The sequence below is a fragment of the Plutella xylostella genome, chromosome 12 (assembly GCF_932276165.1).
Source record: "Plutella xylostella chromosome 12, ilPluXylo3.1, whole genome shotgun sequence".
Classification (NCBI taxonomy): domain Eukaryota; kingdom Metazoa; phylum Arthropoda; class Insecta; order Lepidoptera; family Plutellidae; genus Plutella; species Plutella xylostella.
In genome coordinates this window covers 9266635-9283256 of record NC_063992.1, presented here as the reverse complement: position 1 = coordinate 9283256, position 16622 = coordinate 9266635, and the positions used below count along the sequence as shown (strand labels likewise).

General features: G+C 36.0%; 1 protein-coding gene across 2 annotated transcripts in view; it reads right to left on the bottom strand.

Moving 5' to 3' along the window:
* Positions 1–4160, bottom strand: part of LOC105384698 (pyrokinin-1 receptor) — a 74347-nt gene extending 70187 nt beyond the window's left edge. For both annotated transcript variants that reach the window (XM_048624338.1, XM_048624339.1), the window contains exon 1: positions 3798–4160. The gene's annotated coding sequence lies outside the window, so the exon portion shown is untranslated. The remainder of the gene's footprint in view (positions 1–3797) is intronic.
* Between the last annotated feature and the right edge of the window lie 12462 nt (positions 4161–16622).

The following is a 16622-nucleotide window of genomic DNA, read 5'->3' as shown; positions in this document are numbered from 1 at the left end:
CTGTATCACTTAGTGTCACTGTACCAACCTTATACAATTTAAATTGTCCTACAATTTGTTTCTATTATTTTATATTCACTTCAAGAGGGGGTTCTCTTGTATCTACTAGGTATACCTAATAATACTTGTTCGTATCGACAGGCCATACCACGCCATACCTATATTAAAACAAATAATTATTATGCTTGCAGATCTTTATAATGAGCAATGACTATAATATACGCAACCAAAAACAGGATTGTGTGTCGTCAACCTTGCAATGAAAGCGAGTTTTGGGATACCCCGCCCAATAAACGCAAGCGCTTAAAATTTGTAAATCTTATCGCATATGCATTATTATTATTACGAGCTGTTGTCAACGCGAATCGTCTATAAAAAGTTTAAAACTTGTGTGGGAATTGCAGAATTATTAATGTGCATATCATGCAAAAATACATTCAAAATATCCGTAAAAATATATTTTATTCAATGCTTTTTTTCACTCAGGTATGTTTTAAGTACCTATTATCTATCTGCTTGAATTAGTAATCATTACCAATATCTAATCTAATGTATCAATCACGAAGAAAGCACACAAAAGGTCGAAAGGTCGATAGAACATGAGCTCGCGTTTTACTGGTTGACAGTAGAAAAAGAGGCAATCCGTTTACGTTAACGCTTATATGTGCTGACACCCTAATTTATGTCATACTGTGATAAGAAACAGACACCACATAGCTTTCCAAATTTCTAAGGGCTCCCGCACACGGTGCACCGGCCACAACCACAAAACGCCGCCACTGGCATATTTCCTGTAATTTTTGTACATTTTATATGGACTTGCCGCACACAGTCGACGCCGGTGTCGGCCACACGCTTCAAATCGTTGCCATACAAAAGCTTCTTGTGGCGGCGTTTGTGGCTGTGGCTGGTGGCCCGTGTGCGGTGATACTAAGCTAAAGTGTCAGTGGACCGGCTATATTGCCAAAAAAACTGAGGACTGAAACGGTAAACTATAGTTCTAGAGTGATACCACGAACAGGCAAGAATGGCACATGACCCCCACCGGTCCCCTGTTCCGAAGAACTCTATAAGGTGGCTGGTAGCGACTGATGAGGAAGACCAGGGACTCTTAGAGGGTCCAGGGAGGGTTTACTCTATACTGATGAAAAACGAACGTACGAGAGCTGTCGTGCGCGTTAAATAAAACTAATGTCACGCACTGAAAAACTTTTGTCACGTCGCGTCATGCGCACTGTGCTACCCCTTCTGATTAGAGCCAGTCCCTGACTGCCCCTGACTTATTTCATATTAGTTGAAAAAAAATTCAGTTTCATCGACAGTTTTTCTTCTGTTATTTGAACTGTAAATTTTCTTCAGTAATTTATCTGTAAAATTGATAGGTTCCTGCCGTACTTTGCTTTAAGATATCAAATAGCTTTGAAGATATAAATCATCCTAATAAGAAAAGCTATCTTAAAAAATTATGGGTTCAATGAAATATTGTATTAAATTTTCTAAATCACTATTTCTAAATCCATCCAGAGTGGAGACTACTGGAGACTAAATCCCTGTAGTCTTATAATATCCAAGAGCCATCTGTAAGTCATATGTGTGTATAATCCAGCCCTGTGGTATGGACGTAGTAGAAAATACAATGTAAAGAATCCTGTGCACTATTGAAGCACCATGGTAAGCTTTACGTATTCAGGAACTATAAATAAAAACCGAGTAAATATATCATTTATGAAAATAAATTATAATTAGGAATTATATTAGGAACTCGCCACCGTTACTCATGCGGGAAAATATCAATCCTACTTAAAGATAATTCCTAAATATTGATTGTCCGATCGATTTGCAATCATTATTTGAGTGTTCAATAGTAATAATGGGACCTATACTACTGTTGCTGTCCCATATAAGTAATATACTTTCCCATCCATTAAAATAATAGTTCCTAGCTGAATTAAATATTTTTCACTCGGTTACAGGTATTCCAGCACTGTGCCAGTGCCAGTACTCTAGAATGTTCGTCCTACCTCCATACACAGATGTAATCATGAGCAGATTGTCCCAGCTGGAACTAAGGTCTAAACTATATACCTAAGTACCTACTGCAGCCGCCTTATTTTCTTCATTTTGCTCAAGTGGCATATTATGTATAAAAGTTTTCTTGTGTTAGGTACTATACTAAGAACCTAGGCTGCCTCGTCTAGAAGGGCATGTTACATAGTTATAGTTAGGCCAACTTAGGCAGTACTCACTGTGCCACGCATCATATTGCGTGAATGCGTGTTAGAACAGTAAAAACGTTGCTTGGAAGTACCTCGGTTTGTATACAGGGTATTGCAAAAAGGGTATACTAAGCCGAAACCTACACGTGCAGCATGGTATATCTAAGCCCGAAAATGATATGACAAGTTCAAAATTCGCGAAAAAAACGCTTAGACTTTTTACAACACCCTGTAGATAACACGCACAGTCCAAGACTCAGAAAATGCGTCTACGTGCGATCATGCGTTCAGCAGCATGATAAATGAGCAGTTTGGGAACCGCCTTAGCTATAGTGACTGCAACTCCAGTATAGTAAATGTTGTCTGTTGGATTTCCAATTTGAATAAATAAATAAATCACAGGAAATAGACGCTTCCTGTTCTATAGCTATAATAAGATGGCCTAATTTTAAGATTAGATTTAAGATAACATTTCAAATACAATGTAGGTCTGTACATTGTTCCTGAATAAATTATCAATACGATACAAAATGGTCATCAGATTCAACTAACAATCAGTCACTGCTACATTACATCTATACGCTGGTTCTAAGGACGCACACTCTGTCCTCGGCCTTCCTCATCTATTTATCATCGGCTACCTATCTGATACATAATTTGGGGCCCTATCGCGAAGTCAAAACGAAGTTACATTTACAAAGTAATTAAATGTAAAATTTTATACTATTTGAATCCGAAATTCGTTGTCAAAACAAATTCGCGATACCTGAGGCTGGAGCATCGCACGCTATCCTTGCCTCAGGCCCTCTTCATGGTCATTGGTCTCCACTCTTTTCCTCCAACAGTTATCGTTTCTTCGGCACTAATGATTGCTTACAGCCACTTCAGCTGAATTTCAGATCGTCGGCAATCGATTTCCAATAAACTACCTACAAATACAATTTCGATAAAATGATTTTTTTACGCGTTTCTTGGAACATCACATACTGTATCCGCACCACCATAATATATGGATGTACCTACATAGATTTGACGTGATAATCATGATGATCCGGTAAGTATTATTTTTTAATTTGTCTGGTAATCTAGGCCTGCATCGAATCTTTTTAGGAACCTACTTCATTTGAATTTTCAGTAGCGTTATTTGGTAACTGATAGCTTTGGGCATTGACTTATACATTACTAGCGTAAGGACAGGCCCAAACGCTCTAGAAATTGACACCCTCGCGTTGGCCCTAAAACCTCATAGATCTGTCATAATTTGTATGAAATTAGGGCCAGCGCGCGGGTGCCATTTTCTTTTGACAAAACGTTCTGACGGGCGTATCCTTCCTTTTGAAATCATTGGCTTTGGGTCGATGTTTTTTGTAATGCAATCCATGTCATTGTGATACGGGTGCTGAAAACGATAAATTTCAGTTGTGTACAGTGACCAAGTGTTGATGACATTCAACTGTAAATTTACCTACTTTATTTTAGTATTGTTTGTGTGGTAACACCTAATTAACTTATTTGTATACAAAAAAACAAGTGAGTCGTGTGATAAATTATAGAATTAAAATATTATAAATTCATACTCACGTCCTCGGGAATGTTTCTACCAAATCAACTTGTTTTTATAACACGGACACCGCAGATCAAGTTTTTAATTACCACTGACTCTAAAAAACCCAAGGCAGTAAGAACATTAGTTAATAACCATCTTCACTTTTTGTCGTTTAAAAAAATAAAAAGCACAAAAAAAAACTAAAACTTTGGGAAAACCAAATGGCGGGAAAAGTTTCCGCAAACTTTCAACTTGAAACTTTCATGTTATTTATTTCACTTTAGCAACTACACTGCACGCACTGTACCTATTGTTGTAAAGGTTAGTTCACACTTGGCGCGTCCGGGTGTCCGGGCGGTGTCCGGGGCGCTGGCGCGGCGCGTCCGGGGCGCATAGCGAGCGGTACTCAACTGAAAACTCGATGCGATTCGGCGACACCACTCGGCACCCGCATCCGTGAACGCGGGTAATGAAGAGATCTCACTTTAGAATAGAATATAGTACACTATTTATTTTGCACTATTAAAGAAAATATAACAAAAATACAATAGCACAAAAAAGCGGCCAATAAGGCCGGCTTAAATCAATATCTACCAGATAACCTTTGGATGGAAGAGACCATTTTAACATAATATGGAAGTTGAGGTGCAAGGCACTTTAAATATATTTTTATCATGGGTACCCATGACATTACTTGGCCCATGTAAATGCTTAATAATAAGTCCACTTTTTAAAAGGTGTTTCCTTATTTTTGTTGAATGATACTCTACTAATAAAAAATACTTGCTACTCTAAAAAAACTGGTAGAGTCTTGGATCTTTCAGGGTACTTATTTAGTACGTAAGGTATGCTAGTTGAAACTAGTCGCGGGCTTAAGAGTTTGTTTTGTGCCTATCCTGAAAAACTGGGTTTCTACTGCATTAGTGATGATGATATTGAATATCACGGATGCAAGTTTCACACGTTTCACACGAAGTTTTTGGTATAAGACAAATAAAATAAATTACTATTCGTAAGTATAATAGCCAGAATGTCAAAAGATTGAAATCTCTGACATTCTTTACATAAATGGATGTGTTTTAAATGAACTGATTGATCTGATTCTCATTGACTCAGTGGAGAAAGATAGAGGTGGAATCATTCGATGTGATGGTAGGTAATACAATTTTGTTGAGTAAATTCACATTCAGTAGACGGACTCTTCAGGCTTTAACGCAGATCTATAATTTCGGTCGGTATAAGTTCGGTGGTTACTCTAACTTAAAAAAATAAACGGAACACTTATGCACCTACGTTATATACAACGGACTGTGTCGTGACTAGGAAGTAGCTCTACGAAATTTCGTTTTTCATAAGCTAGAGAGTTCCCCCGAGTCTTTTTTCGTCCAATATTTTAAGCCATACAGAAATTAAATGCCAAACTGCAAAATGATTGTGCACGCTGTGTGAATGGTAATTCAAGCGTATATTACGTAAGTACATGTATGTAACATCGGTGACAACATATTTATTAATTTATTGTCATCAATAAACTCAAGATGACCGCAAATAATCCTAATCCTAACTAATATTATAAATGCGAAAGTAATTGTGTCTGTCTGTCTGTCTGTTACTCTTTCACGCCAAAACTACTGAACGGATTTGAATGAAATTTGGTATACATATGGTCTAGACCATGGGAAAGAACATAGGCTACTTTTTATCCCGGAATTCCCACGGGAAAACTTTTTTAGGCGAAGCGAAGCGCGCGGGAACAGCTAGTCGTAATATAATTCCGTATAGGTATTATGCTCTATGTCTGCCTTTACATATTTCATCTTACCTCTTATTAGCGATAAGGCCACCTATTTTTCATTGTTCCTAGTTTATAAATTCTCTTTGTATGTTTTAATTTATGGTGACCAATAAAGATATATTCTATTCCATTCTTATTTTTTCTGAGTGAAATTCTATCAGTGAACTAACTGATTTCAGTCTCCAACACTAACAACAAAAAAGATAACGACTCGTGGAGCAAATGTTATTCAGTATGACGAGCTGAGCCAGGCAAGCTCGGCTTACGTAGGTACTTACTACTTTTGTAACAACCTGTATATGGTTGAACCAGTACTAAGGGTACTACTACACAACTGCCCTCAGAAATTTATCTATATAACAATTGATCCTAGTTTCTAGTCTACCGTCTGTACATTCATCATAATATATCTCACATTGGGATATTGCAAATTTATTGATATTGTTTCCAGTATAACATCCAACATACAATTTATGATGCTTTCCTTGTCTTGGTCATACTATTTCTCATCACATACACTGATACCTACACATAATATCACACCCTCAATAAATAGGGGTATGACTGTAAAATCTGAGGATTATAGTTATAAGTAGTAATTCAGTCATCCATACCCTCCTGACCCCGAGAGGTATAAATGTATGCACTGTAATCAAATTTTAAAAAAAATTAAAATTTTAACTACTGAACTGTTTTTTTCACTTTGTCAAAGAACAAATTGTTTAAGGGATAGGTACTTTATAAAACTTTAAAGGAATAACAGGGATACTCCATAAAACTTTTAATATAGGTATTTTTAAACTATATATTATATTTTATTTCAATGTCTTACTCATAGCACGCCAGGTGTCAGGAGGATACAATACAATAAACTTTATTTGGACCCAATAAATCATAACAATGAATATGAAAATTAAATGAAAACACATATTATTATGTACAATGTGTGTAGCAGTTATTCGCTAAAAGCTTCCAGACAACCATTGGATGGATGGAAAGAAAATAGCATTTCCCGGGCATTCATTTTAATTATAGGTAAGTATGTAGGCTCAACAATATCTCTACACTGCCTGGGATTATGTTTAACTGCCCAGACGTAGACGGTAGACTAGAAACTAGGATCAACGGATGGTTAAATAAATTTCAGTTGAAACAAAAAAAGGTCAACACGTATGTGTAGAGGTGCCTAATGATGTTTTAATTTAATGGTAGTTATTTGAGAGTTACTATTAGGAGTAATTTACACCAGGTAACAGAAGAATATTACTGTAATTTTGGATATACTAACCACAAACTTATAATTTATTCTTCTTGTGCAAGTAATTTACATGTGACGATAATCGCATAGCTTAGGACTGCGTCGTGGTGACTTTGACCTGCTAGCCTAGCACGGGGCGCAAGACACGCACATCAGGATGTGATAAAAGTTATCCTTAGCACTCGCTCTCGAGGCCGCGCGACGTCGCGTAGTGCCACTCTGCCAAAAATATGCAAGAAGGCTAATAATATATCCTTACATTCAACATAAACATTTTGAAATCCGATTATCCAGTAAAATCCTAGTAATCGTTCTATTTGGAGCTCTTAAGCTTAATTTCCAAAATATTATATGTATCTGGTATTTGTTTATCTTACTTATATGATCAAGTACCTACTCGAGAATATATATTAACATTTTTGTTTTCACCTAAACACCTTCTACTATACCTAACCCAAAAACAGCATTTTATCATGGTATTTCAGGTCACAACGACTGCGTTATATGTATATTAGATGATTATGAATATGATTTGGAATGCTCAAGTTGATAGCCATTTTATAACAACCAATACCACTCGGACTTACGGGGGCTGTAGTGGAATCGCTGTGATATTCTCGTGGATCCGGCGACCGGCTGCGGCCGCGGGGGTCAATGTCGACCGAGGCAGCGCGTGAACCAATAATTACCAAACATAAACAACTTTCGACAACACCTAAAACACAATTACAGGCGAAATTACGAGTTATCGACTATAATAGGTGCGGGTTCCGTACGCGCCGTGGTAAGACGCTATCCTAACTAATATTATAAATGCGAAAGTAACTGTGTCTGTCTGTCTGTCTGTCTGTTAGTCTTTCACGCCAAAACTACTGAACGGATTTGAATGAAATTTGGTATACATACAGTTTAGACCCTGGGAAAGAACATAGGCTACTTTTTATCCCGAATTCCCACGGGAAAACTTTTTAAGGCGAAGCGAAGCGCGCGGGAACAGCTAGTACTATATATATTCATACTTGGTTTGGCAAATGCTGCATGAGTAGAAAAATATATTTATAGCCGACTAGCTATTCCCGCAAGCTTCGCTTCGCCTTAAAAAGTTTTCCCGTGGGAATTCCGGGTTAAAAAGTAGCCTATGTTCTTTCCCAGGGTCTATACCATATGTATACCAAATTTCATTCAAATCCGTTCAGTAGTTTTGGCGTGAAAGACTAACAGACACACAGACAGACACACACAGTCACTTTCGCATTTATAATATTAGTTAGGATTTTTTTACCCATACAAATGCTCACCTAAAATACATTTCGAGATTATACTTCAACATTGTAGTTTACCGTATTCCGACAAAACCTACCTGGATCGTATTTCCGGGCTAAATGACGGCTGTTGTATGGTTCCGACCAAAATAGAGATTTTCTGAATATCTTGTACCATTTGTAGAGTCCTATAGGTATGACAAGCGAATGTGGATGTTAAATGTAGTGCAGTAAGGATCATGTTAAGATACTTCTTATCTTAACAAGGTATAGAAAACCAAGAGATTATAATTTATTTATTTGACCCAAGTTTATTTTTTATTCGTATTATAGTGTAATTGAGAAGCTACTACTCTACTAATGATTTGGACATTGGACCCTTGTTAATTTTATGCGTTCCCAGAATTCAAGGTATTATATTCCATTTAGGTTATCTTTCACTACACAGACTGTATTTGATGAAAATCTTTGTTGGCCGATTAGTCATGATGACACTTTATCACGAAGTTCAAAGTTCGACTGTCGGCGAAGCGGCTTTCGATGATTCGAAGAGAACCCCGGTCGGATTCACTAACTGTAAGTAATGAAGTCTTCATTGGTTGGAGAGAAAATTAAGTAAAAAATGCCCTTAGTAGGGCCCCTGGTCTCTAAGTGTAATCTATTCCTTTGCTGACCTTACATTTGAAAATTTAATTTGTGTTTGATTTGATTGAATGCTTCGTTCGTAATTATGCTAATACGTTATTATGAGGTTAAGTTTAAGTAATGAATTTAATTAATTAACTGCGTATTTTTACTCACACTCTACGTAAGTTTACCGTCATTTTAAGATACATAGGGTAAAACTGCCAGTTATTGGCCATCGTTAGTTACTGGCCACTATAAACTTAAAACTCATAAAATAAGGAATGAGGCATCACCTGCCATCTGTGTTTTTTAATAGAACTTTGTTATCTAACTGACTTTGATTTTAGTACAATTTTTTGCCACTATGAAAAAAAGCGCCATACTATGCCGCCTTTTTCTGACAGTTGGCGGTCGGACTTCCGCGTGTACGCTTCAGAGTAACGTATTTCTTAACGAAACACATTTCTTCAAAATTGACATTATTGGTGATAGAACGCAATTTAAGTGATTTCTTTAGCATATTTATATTGTGTTAATGGTAAGTTTTATTAATATATCATAGTTTCATGCAATTACCTTTGGGAAGGTGAGTTTATGGAGGTGGCCAATAATTGAATCAATATATTGCAAATTTTCTGTTACTGGCCCCCTATGCCAATAACTAAATAAAAATGCAAGTACTCTATTTAGATGAAAATCGACTGTTTTCACAATATTTATAAGTTGTAGTATCGTGTGGCAAAATATCACGCACTTTTATCAATTAAATTCAGTTACTGGCATAGGTGGCCAGTATTTAGTGGTGAAGTGGCCAATATCCGACCGATGTATTTTGTTACAGTGCGCAAACCATCAGCAACGGGATGCCACCTAAACGAAGACAGATGACTTAAATAAAGCCTTCAAATTCATAAAAGACAAGACAAGACATAAGACAATAGAAAATAGTGTTCAGAAATTCAACAATATTGTATTGAAGGATATCGATCGACGAACCGTCTTGCCCAAAAGCTCAACGAGTTTCAGCCCCCAGAGCAAGCTGGGTTTCGAAAAGACTTTAGTACAATAGATCTACACAGTAAGGCAGATTATACAGAAGACCGAAGAGTATACTGTTTCGACACTCCGGACAGCAACCCGTTGTGTTATTGTTTTATATTTTGCCTGTATTTTTGTTTTTGCCTCATGTTAATTTTTTATTATTATTTTTTTGGCCTTGTTATTTTGTATATGTATTTCTTTTCTTTAAGTCTGTATCTTTCTTTTTGTTGTTGTTGCTGTCTATGTGTCGAATAAATGTTTCTTTATCTTTATCTTTAGTATAATCAGCCTCTGTGTCTAGCCTTTGAGGACTATGAGAAAGCCTTCGTCTCCATCGAGACGGGCAGTTTTGGACTCCTTGAAGTGATGCTAAATCGACTGTCGCTATATCGGGGTGTTGAGGTGTCTATACAATGCTGCTACTATGACTGTCCAAGTACAGGACCACAAGAAAAAGACCTATCCAAAGGCAACGAGGAATGAGACAGGGAGATGTGATTACTCAGAAACTGAAGACCGATGCATTAGAAGATGTCTTTAAGACGTTGGACTGGAACGGACATATGTCACACCTCCGCTACGCAGACGACATCGTCAATATGGCAGAATGTCTGCCGGAACTCAACTGGATGCTAAGTGGCCTAAATGCTGCTTCCCAACCTGTAAGCATCCCTCAAAGCCTGAAGACAAAAGTCTAGTCAACCACTGCATCCTGCACAGTGATAACGTATGGTGCAGACTGGTGCACCGATTTAAAGTGCACATGCTATGCAGAGAGCTAATTATATAATTATGTATACAAAAAACATGTAATTGTAAATGTTATATTCCTAGTATTTTATTCTTAGAAAGTTGATTGTTTTTTTTTTTTTGAAGTTTAGCCGTGGTTAATATTATTCTTCAACTGATTTTAATAAAGTTTTTATTAAAGTAGACAACTTTTTAGAGGTTTAAAGCTTTTTTATAAAATTATTTCCTGTGGCCAATAACCAGCCTATGGATGGCCGGTAAGTGACTTTTTTGGCCAATAACTGCAATTTTACACAGGTTTGCAATAACATACATTTTTTTATCGGTTACAGTTTTCTAAATAAATTATTGATTTACTGCGAGGCAAAAGTAGCTTTTCTAGATTACATTCATACACCATCTGTCAATTTTGGTTTAATCTGTATGAAATAATTTAGCTATGAAGTGGCCAATCCGCTTAGTTGGCCAATAACTGGCAGTTTTACCCTATTCTGACTATTTCTGACCGTAGATACCTAGTAATTGTTCAAAACTGCCCTAACACAAGGTGGAATTAAAATGCTAAGTTCACTGAACTTATAATTACCCTAATGTGGATCATTAGGCAAGATAAGCTAACACACAACCTACGATTATAGCTAAGATACTTTACCTATACTCGTGGGTTGTGTGTATAAAATTTTAATAAAATCATATTGTATTGTATTTTATTGTAAGAAACGCATTTATATCTGATTCGAGAGTCGTCAAGAGTTTCTGATGCTGCTTCTGATACTCGCAAACAGAATATAAAAAATAATGATACAAAAACTAGTTAAGTATTTCGTAGTATGGTAATTACCTATGAAGTTGTTTAAGCCTTCTTTGGCGAAGGGTCAATGTCAATCAGAACATATTTTTGAAATTTATGTGAAGGGTTTATTCATTAATAAGCTCATGAATGAATATAATTTAATTGTAACTTATAAATTTTTAGTTTTAGAGAATGATCTTAAATTAAGATTATATTCCTTTTAATAAGTAAGTACGTTCATCAATCCATGGGGCATAGGAATGTCCTATCATTTTGAAAGCTAATAATACATTATATTTATGTTCTATCCTATTCAGATTCTTGCATAAAATTTATTTACAAACTATTTATTGATCTGTATGTAGCAAGATTGAGGCTTTCAGTGCACACTCAAGAGCCAATTCATTCAAGCTGATAAAGTTTTCAGGGTTTTATCCTGTTTTTATAGATATCCGGATTTTATGTTATACTAGCTGTTCCCGAGAGCTTCGCTAAGCCTTAAAAAGTTTTCCCGTGGCAATTCCGGGATAAAAAGTAGCCTTTGTCCTTTCTCAGCGTCTAGACCATATGTATACCAATTTCATTAAAATCCGTTCTGTAGTTTTGGCGTGAAAGAGTCAGACAGACAGACAGACAGACGGACAGACACAGTTACTTCGCATTTATAATATTAGTTAGGATAGGATTATTTCTTCAAACACCCAAAACTTTTACCTAGGTTTTACTAATAATTGCTATGGTTGGTTTTTCCGAGGCTTTTCACTTTTTTTTACCTATCAATTATTTAAATGTTAAAGTTATTAATAGATAGGTATTATGGATACTAAGCTGCAGGGTCTCAATTCTGTTAGAAACCAGAAAACAGACATTAAGTGTATTTAGATCTTAATGATGATGTTCCAAACCAGTCAAGTAGGAAACGCGGCCTCGGCCACAAGGTTTCACGAGTTATCCAAATTTTACTACAACTCGAATACCTATTACTGGAACAGATGTAAAAACAAATAATGATCTGTGATTAAAATGGTGTAATCCATTACTTTTATGTTATTATATTACAATTATTACACACGGATTAACCAAAACACAATTTTCTGTACATAAGCATCAATACATAAACGTAACTTTATTTTTTATTGATGTCATAGTTCATTATTAAATTGGACTAATTAGAATTTGTTTCAGATCTTGACATAAAAGAAAAAAAAACATCAATTAACTTTTTTTTACATCTAGCACCCTGCTGCCGCTACACGGGTTCGTTATCGACGTAGATAAACGTCTCTATATCGACATTCGCCATAAATACGACGCCGCCCCCGTGACTCATGGAATGCACATTTAAAAAAATATATCAACGTGGATAACAAACCCGTGCAGCGTCAGCTGGTAAATAAATAGCCGTATAAAATAAAAATACCTGAAAAGAGCCGATGAAAAGTTTCTATGACGAGCCCATTCCACTCCGGGCGCGAAGAGCGTCGTAAAAATGAAATGGCGCGAAATCCCGCAATTGTTTTGGCTGCTGACAACGTTTAATGTATTTTTGTAGTAGCCAACACAAAGGGATACTTTTCATACTGTTCGATTTTTCCGCATCATAAACTCTTTTGAATTGCTATAGAATTTATTTATTTAAGTACTTATTAGTTACCTTTAAACATTTCTGGATTATCAGACTCAAAAGACAAAAGAATTAACACTCGGACGACCATAACACTGACCGGTGCAGCAATGTACCTATTGCCTACCACCTAAGAGATGGCAGGCATGAAAGCTTTTAAGTAATATCAATGTTTTTCTTTCGTAAATTGCGCAATAGATGATGTTTTAGTAATAAATACCTCGTAAATATGACGTGCTGACCTTCGATTTTCTAATAAACGCCCAAATAAAAACTTCGTCGATCTCACAAAGTTTCACCTGAAATTCAGTGAAAGAAACTTTCTATGTCCTCTAAATTAGAGTTGGCCAATTATAATAAGAAAAATATCATGCTTGTAATAATAAGTTATGTATTTTTTATTTTAAATGTCTAGTCTAGTGTACCTACTTCTGTATGCTAACAAAGTATTTCTAAACTTTGTGAAAATTAATCCCGCTTAAAAACTTACTTTCATAATGAGGTAATGTACTGTAGTCAGTATGAAATCAACTCTTTTCATGCCATGCTTGATTGCCTGTATATACTCGCACATTAGTTTACCGCTAAATTATCGATAATTTGTTGCACACCACAGCACACCACTTTCCAATTCGAAGCTCTCTACAGAATCATGGAAATAATATTCTTACCTCCTCGTCTTCAACCGATAAAAGTGAAGATATCTACTGTTATACTGGAGCCACGGCGGCGCACCGCGAACGCTCTTTTATAACAAGCCAACTTCATTATAAGTTTATATAGAGAAGAGATAAAAATAAACTTCTGTAACTTAAGCTCCATTAGAGCTTCACTCTATTCTCGGAGAGCTTTTGAAGTGTCCTTAGGTTGTTTTTTTTTATCAGATTTGCATCCTAGATCACGCGTATCCTATACATATACTACTTTAATAGATTTTATCCTTGCACATATTTTAATTTTATAAAGGCGGTTTATTTCAGACGTCCAAGATTTATGTTAATATGGTTACTGTCACTACAAGATGTTGTTAGGTAAGGGAATTAACCCTAGAGCCTGCATAAATAAACCGAATGGTGTTGCGTGGATCTCACAACTTTTGACGGTTGAAGAACTGAGTTGCGAGACCGGGCTTTTTAACTATTTCTATTTTTGATAACAGTTACTATGTTTTTTATGGCATTCAGTTATATTCAATAAGAGGTTAGGTATGAGTTATGACCGTAAACGAAATTTTCGTGTGCACTTGTCTCTTTTATAACCACTTCCATTATAAAGTTCTGAGTCTGAGGCCATGCAGACGATATGCAGACGCAATAACTGAAGTTACATTGTCAAAGCTGCGATGCAATACCGGCTCAACATCAATTTACCTGCATAAAGTCCTTGTCCTTTGACGCTTAAAGTATGCACGTGAAAGAAAATGAAACGCGGAAACGTGCTAGAGAATCACAAATGGCATGTATTGAAGGAAAAATGAAAACTTAAGAATACCGATCGCGGCCTTGTAAAGAGCGCGAAGTGGGTTCAATAGGTTTTATTTTACAGTTTTTCATCACTTTATAAGACCGCAAACTAAGAACAGTTTTGAATCCTAAATTTTTCAAATGGACAAGTATTAAAATAACGGTAAGTACTTATTTACATACAATTCAATAGTCTTTGTAATATTAATTACTAGCGACACGCCCCGTTTTCGCACGGGTGCAATGTTATACTGATGCTAAATACACTACAGAACTGTGATGTTATTATACATGAAATTTTCTCTTAAATCACTCTATCTATTAAAAAAATCAATATCAAAATCGCATCAAAATCCGTTGCGTTGTTTTAAAATCAATGATCTAAAAAATATATAGAAATATTGCGGTTGAGGGTTACGTGATGGCTTTTTAGCTTTCAACTTTTGCAGCTTTTACTGTTGTTAGCTTTTATACTGTGTACATTATTTATCTATCATATTTTATATAGATAGCTACCTTCATTCTATTAAAAAAACTAACACAAGAAATAATTCTAAGATAGGTACATTAATAAATTATTATCTAAACTTACCTATCCATTTAACTGCGCCTGCCTATATAATACTCATTAAACTGCGTAAAGTTCCAGCGATGTATTTTTGCTATTGTCTAAATGAAAGTAACAATCACCACACATTCACTATCGCAGTGATATTGATAAACGAAACTGAATATGTAACTCTGTGTAAATTGAGCGAAATGTAGATAAATTGATATTCGTGTAACCATCCACCTGAGGCCTATATGTTTTAAGATGCCATTACCTTTTTCCCCGCAGAATCGTTTATCAAAGCCAAATTTCTCGTAGGGTGTCAAGGCGGTGTGGATAAAGTACTCAATTTAACTCGAGTGTATGAATAATGAACACCCGTGCTATATTTACCTGCATTCTATGAAATATAAAATGTAACTCTTACGATACACACATTAAGAATGATACGGGTGATAATGAAGTCGTGAGTTCGCTACTGTACGCACTCGCATCGCCTCCTACCCCCCCTTGACTGTAGATATTATGTCTTATTTTCTCTATGGATACGTCGGCAGAAAGTCGTGGGCGACGTAAATCTTCTTTTCAGGATTCCTTCAGGGAAGTTGAGCACAGGGTCTGTGTAGCGAGACGACCGGATGATGAAGTGGATAGAAACGTTGCAAGATTTTCTTTCTTATACCTATGCATATTTAGAAACTGTAGTTATTTTCAAAATCAAAAAGTATTATTATTAATTGCTTTTTTGAACCTTAAATTGTAATACTAATAGCATTATCTTCCAGTTAACCTTCGGAAAGTATAGACCTGCACTTGACCGTCACTCAAAGACGTAATTTACAAAGAAAATCACATTTTATTCTAGTGACATTGAACCAGTAACCTTGTTAGTTGTTACCGAAATCATACCACCCATGTGTCCCCACAGCTCGTAAGTACCATCGGGGAAATCTAATAACCTGATTCCAAAATAGCAGAGAGTTTATATGTAGTGAACGGTCGACGGTCTTCCGGCGGTTTTCCAGTTCCCCGATAGTACTGTTAATGGATAAATGGATCTACAAGAAATAAACGTTTAGAGAACAAGAAGAAACATTTTTGTCGGTATTAAAAATGTATCACCGCATATTTTCTCGCTTTGAATCACGCACCAAAATATCTGCGAAATTACAAATATAAGGAAAAGTCTGATCACATTACAAATTGGAGTTATTTCAATAAGAAAATCGACTATTTATCTACAAACGTCCTAACACATTTTAATTTGGTGAATAGAATACACACTTAGAAGGAAAATATAGAAAATCCACGCATTCTCGCCCCTTCTATTGATTAATCTTTTGTCGTTATCCGCCGTATTTATAGGGCCATAGGGACATAAATATTGCTTTTGTGTGATATTTACGTGTTTCCTTGCCCTTGAAATAGAGTTACAACAAAGGGCTTACGTATAAGAATATTTTGGTGACCCTCTAAAAGATTCCCCCAAAAAATGAGAATAGTCAAGTCATGTCTAAAACTTTTTATCAATATTGCGAAGTTAGATTCCATGGTAGATACAGGATTTTCCTTAGAGAAGTTTTACTATAAATCATGTAACCGTGGTAGTTCAATCGGGTAAGCGCCCACATCTACCTATTTTGGTATGTTACTAACACCATAGAATAACAAGTACAGTAGTACTAGTACGCGTGTTT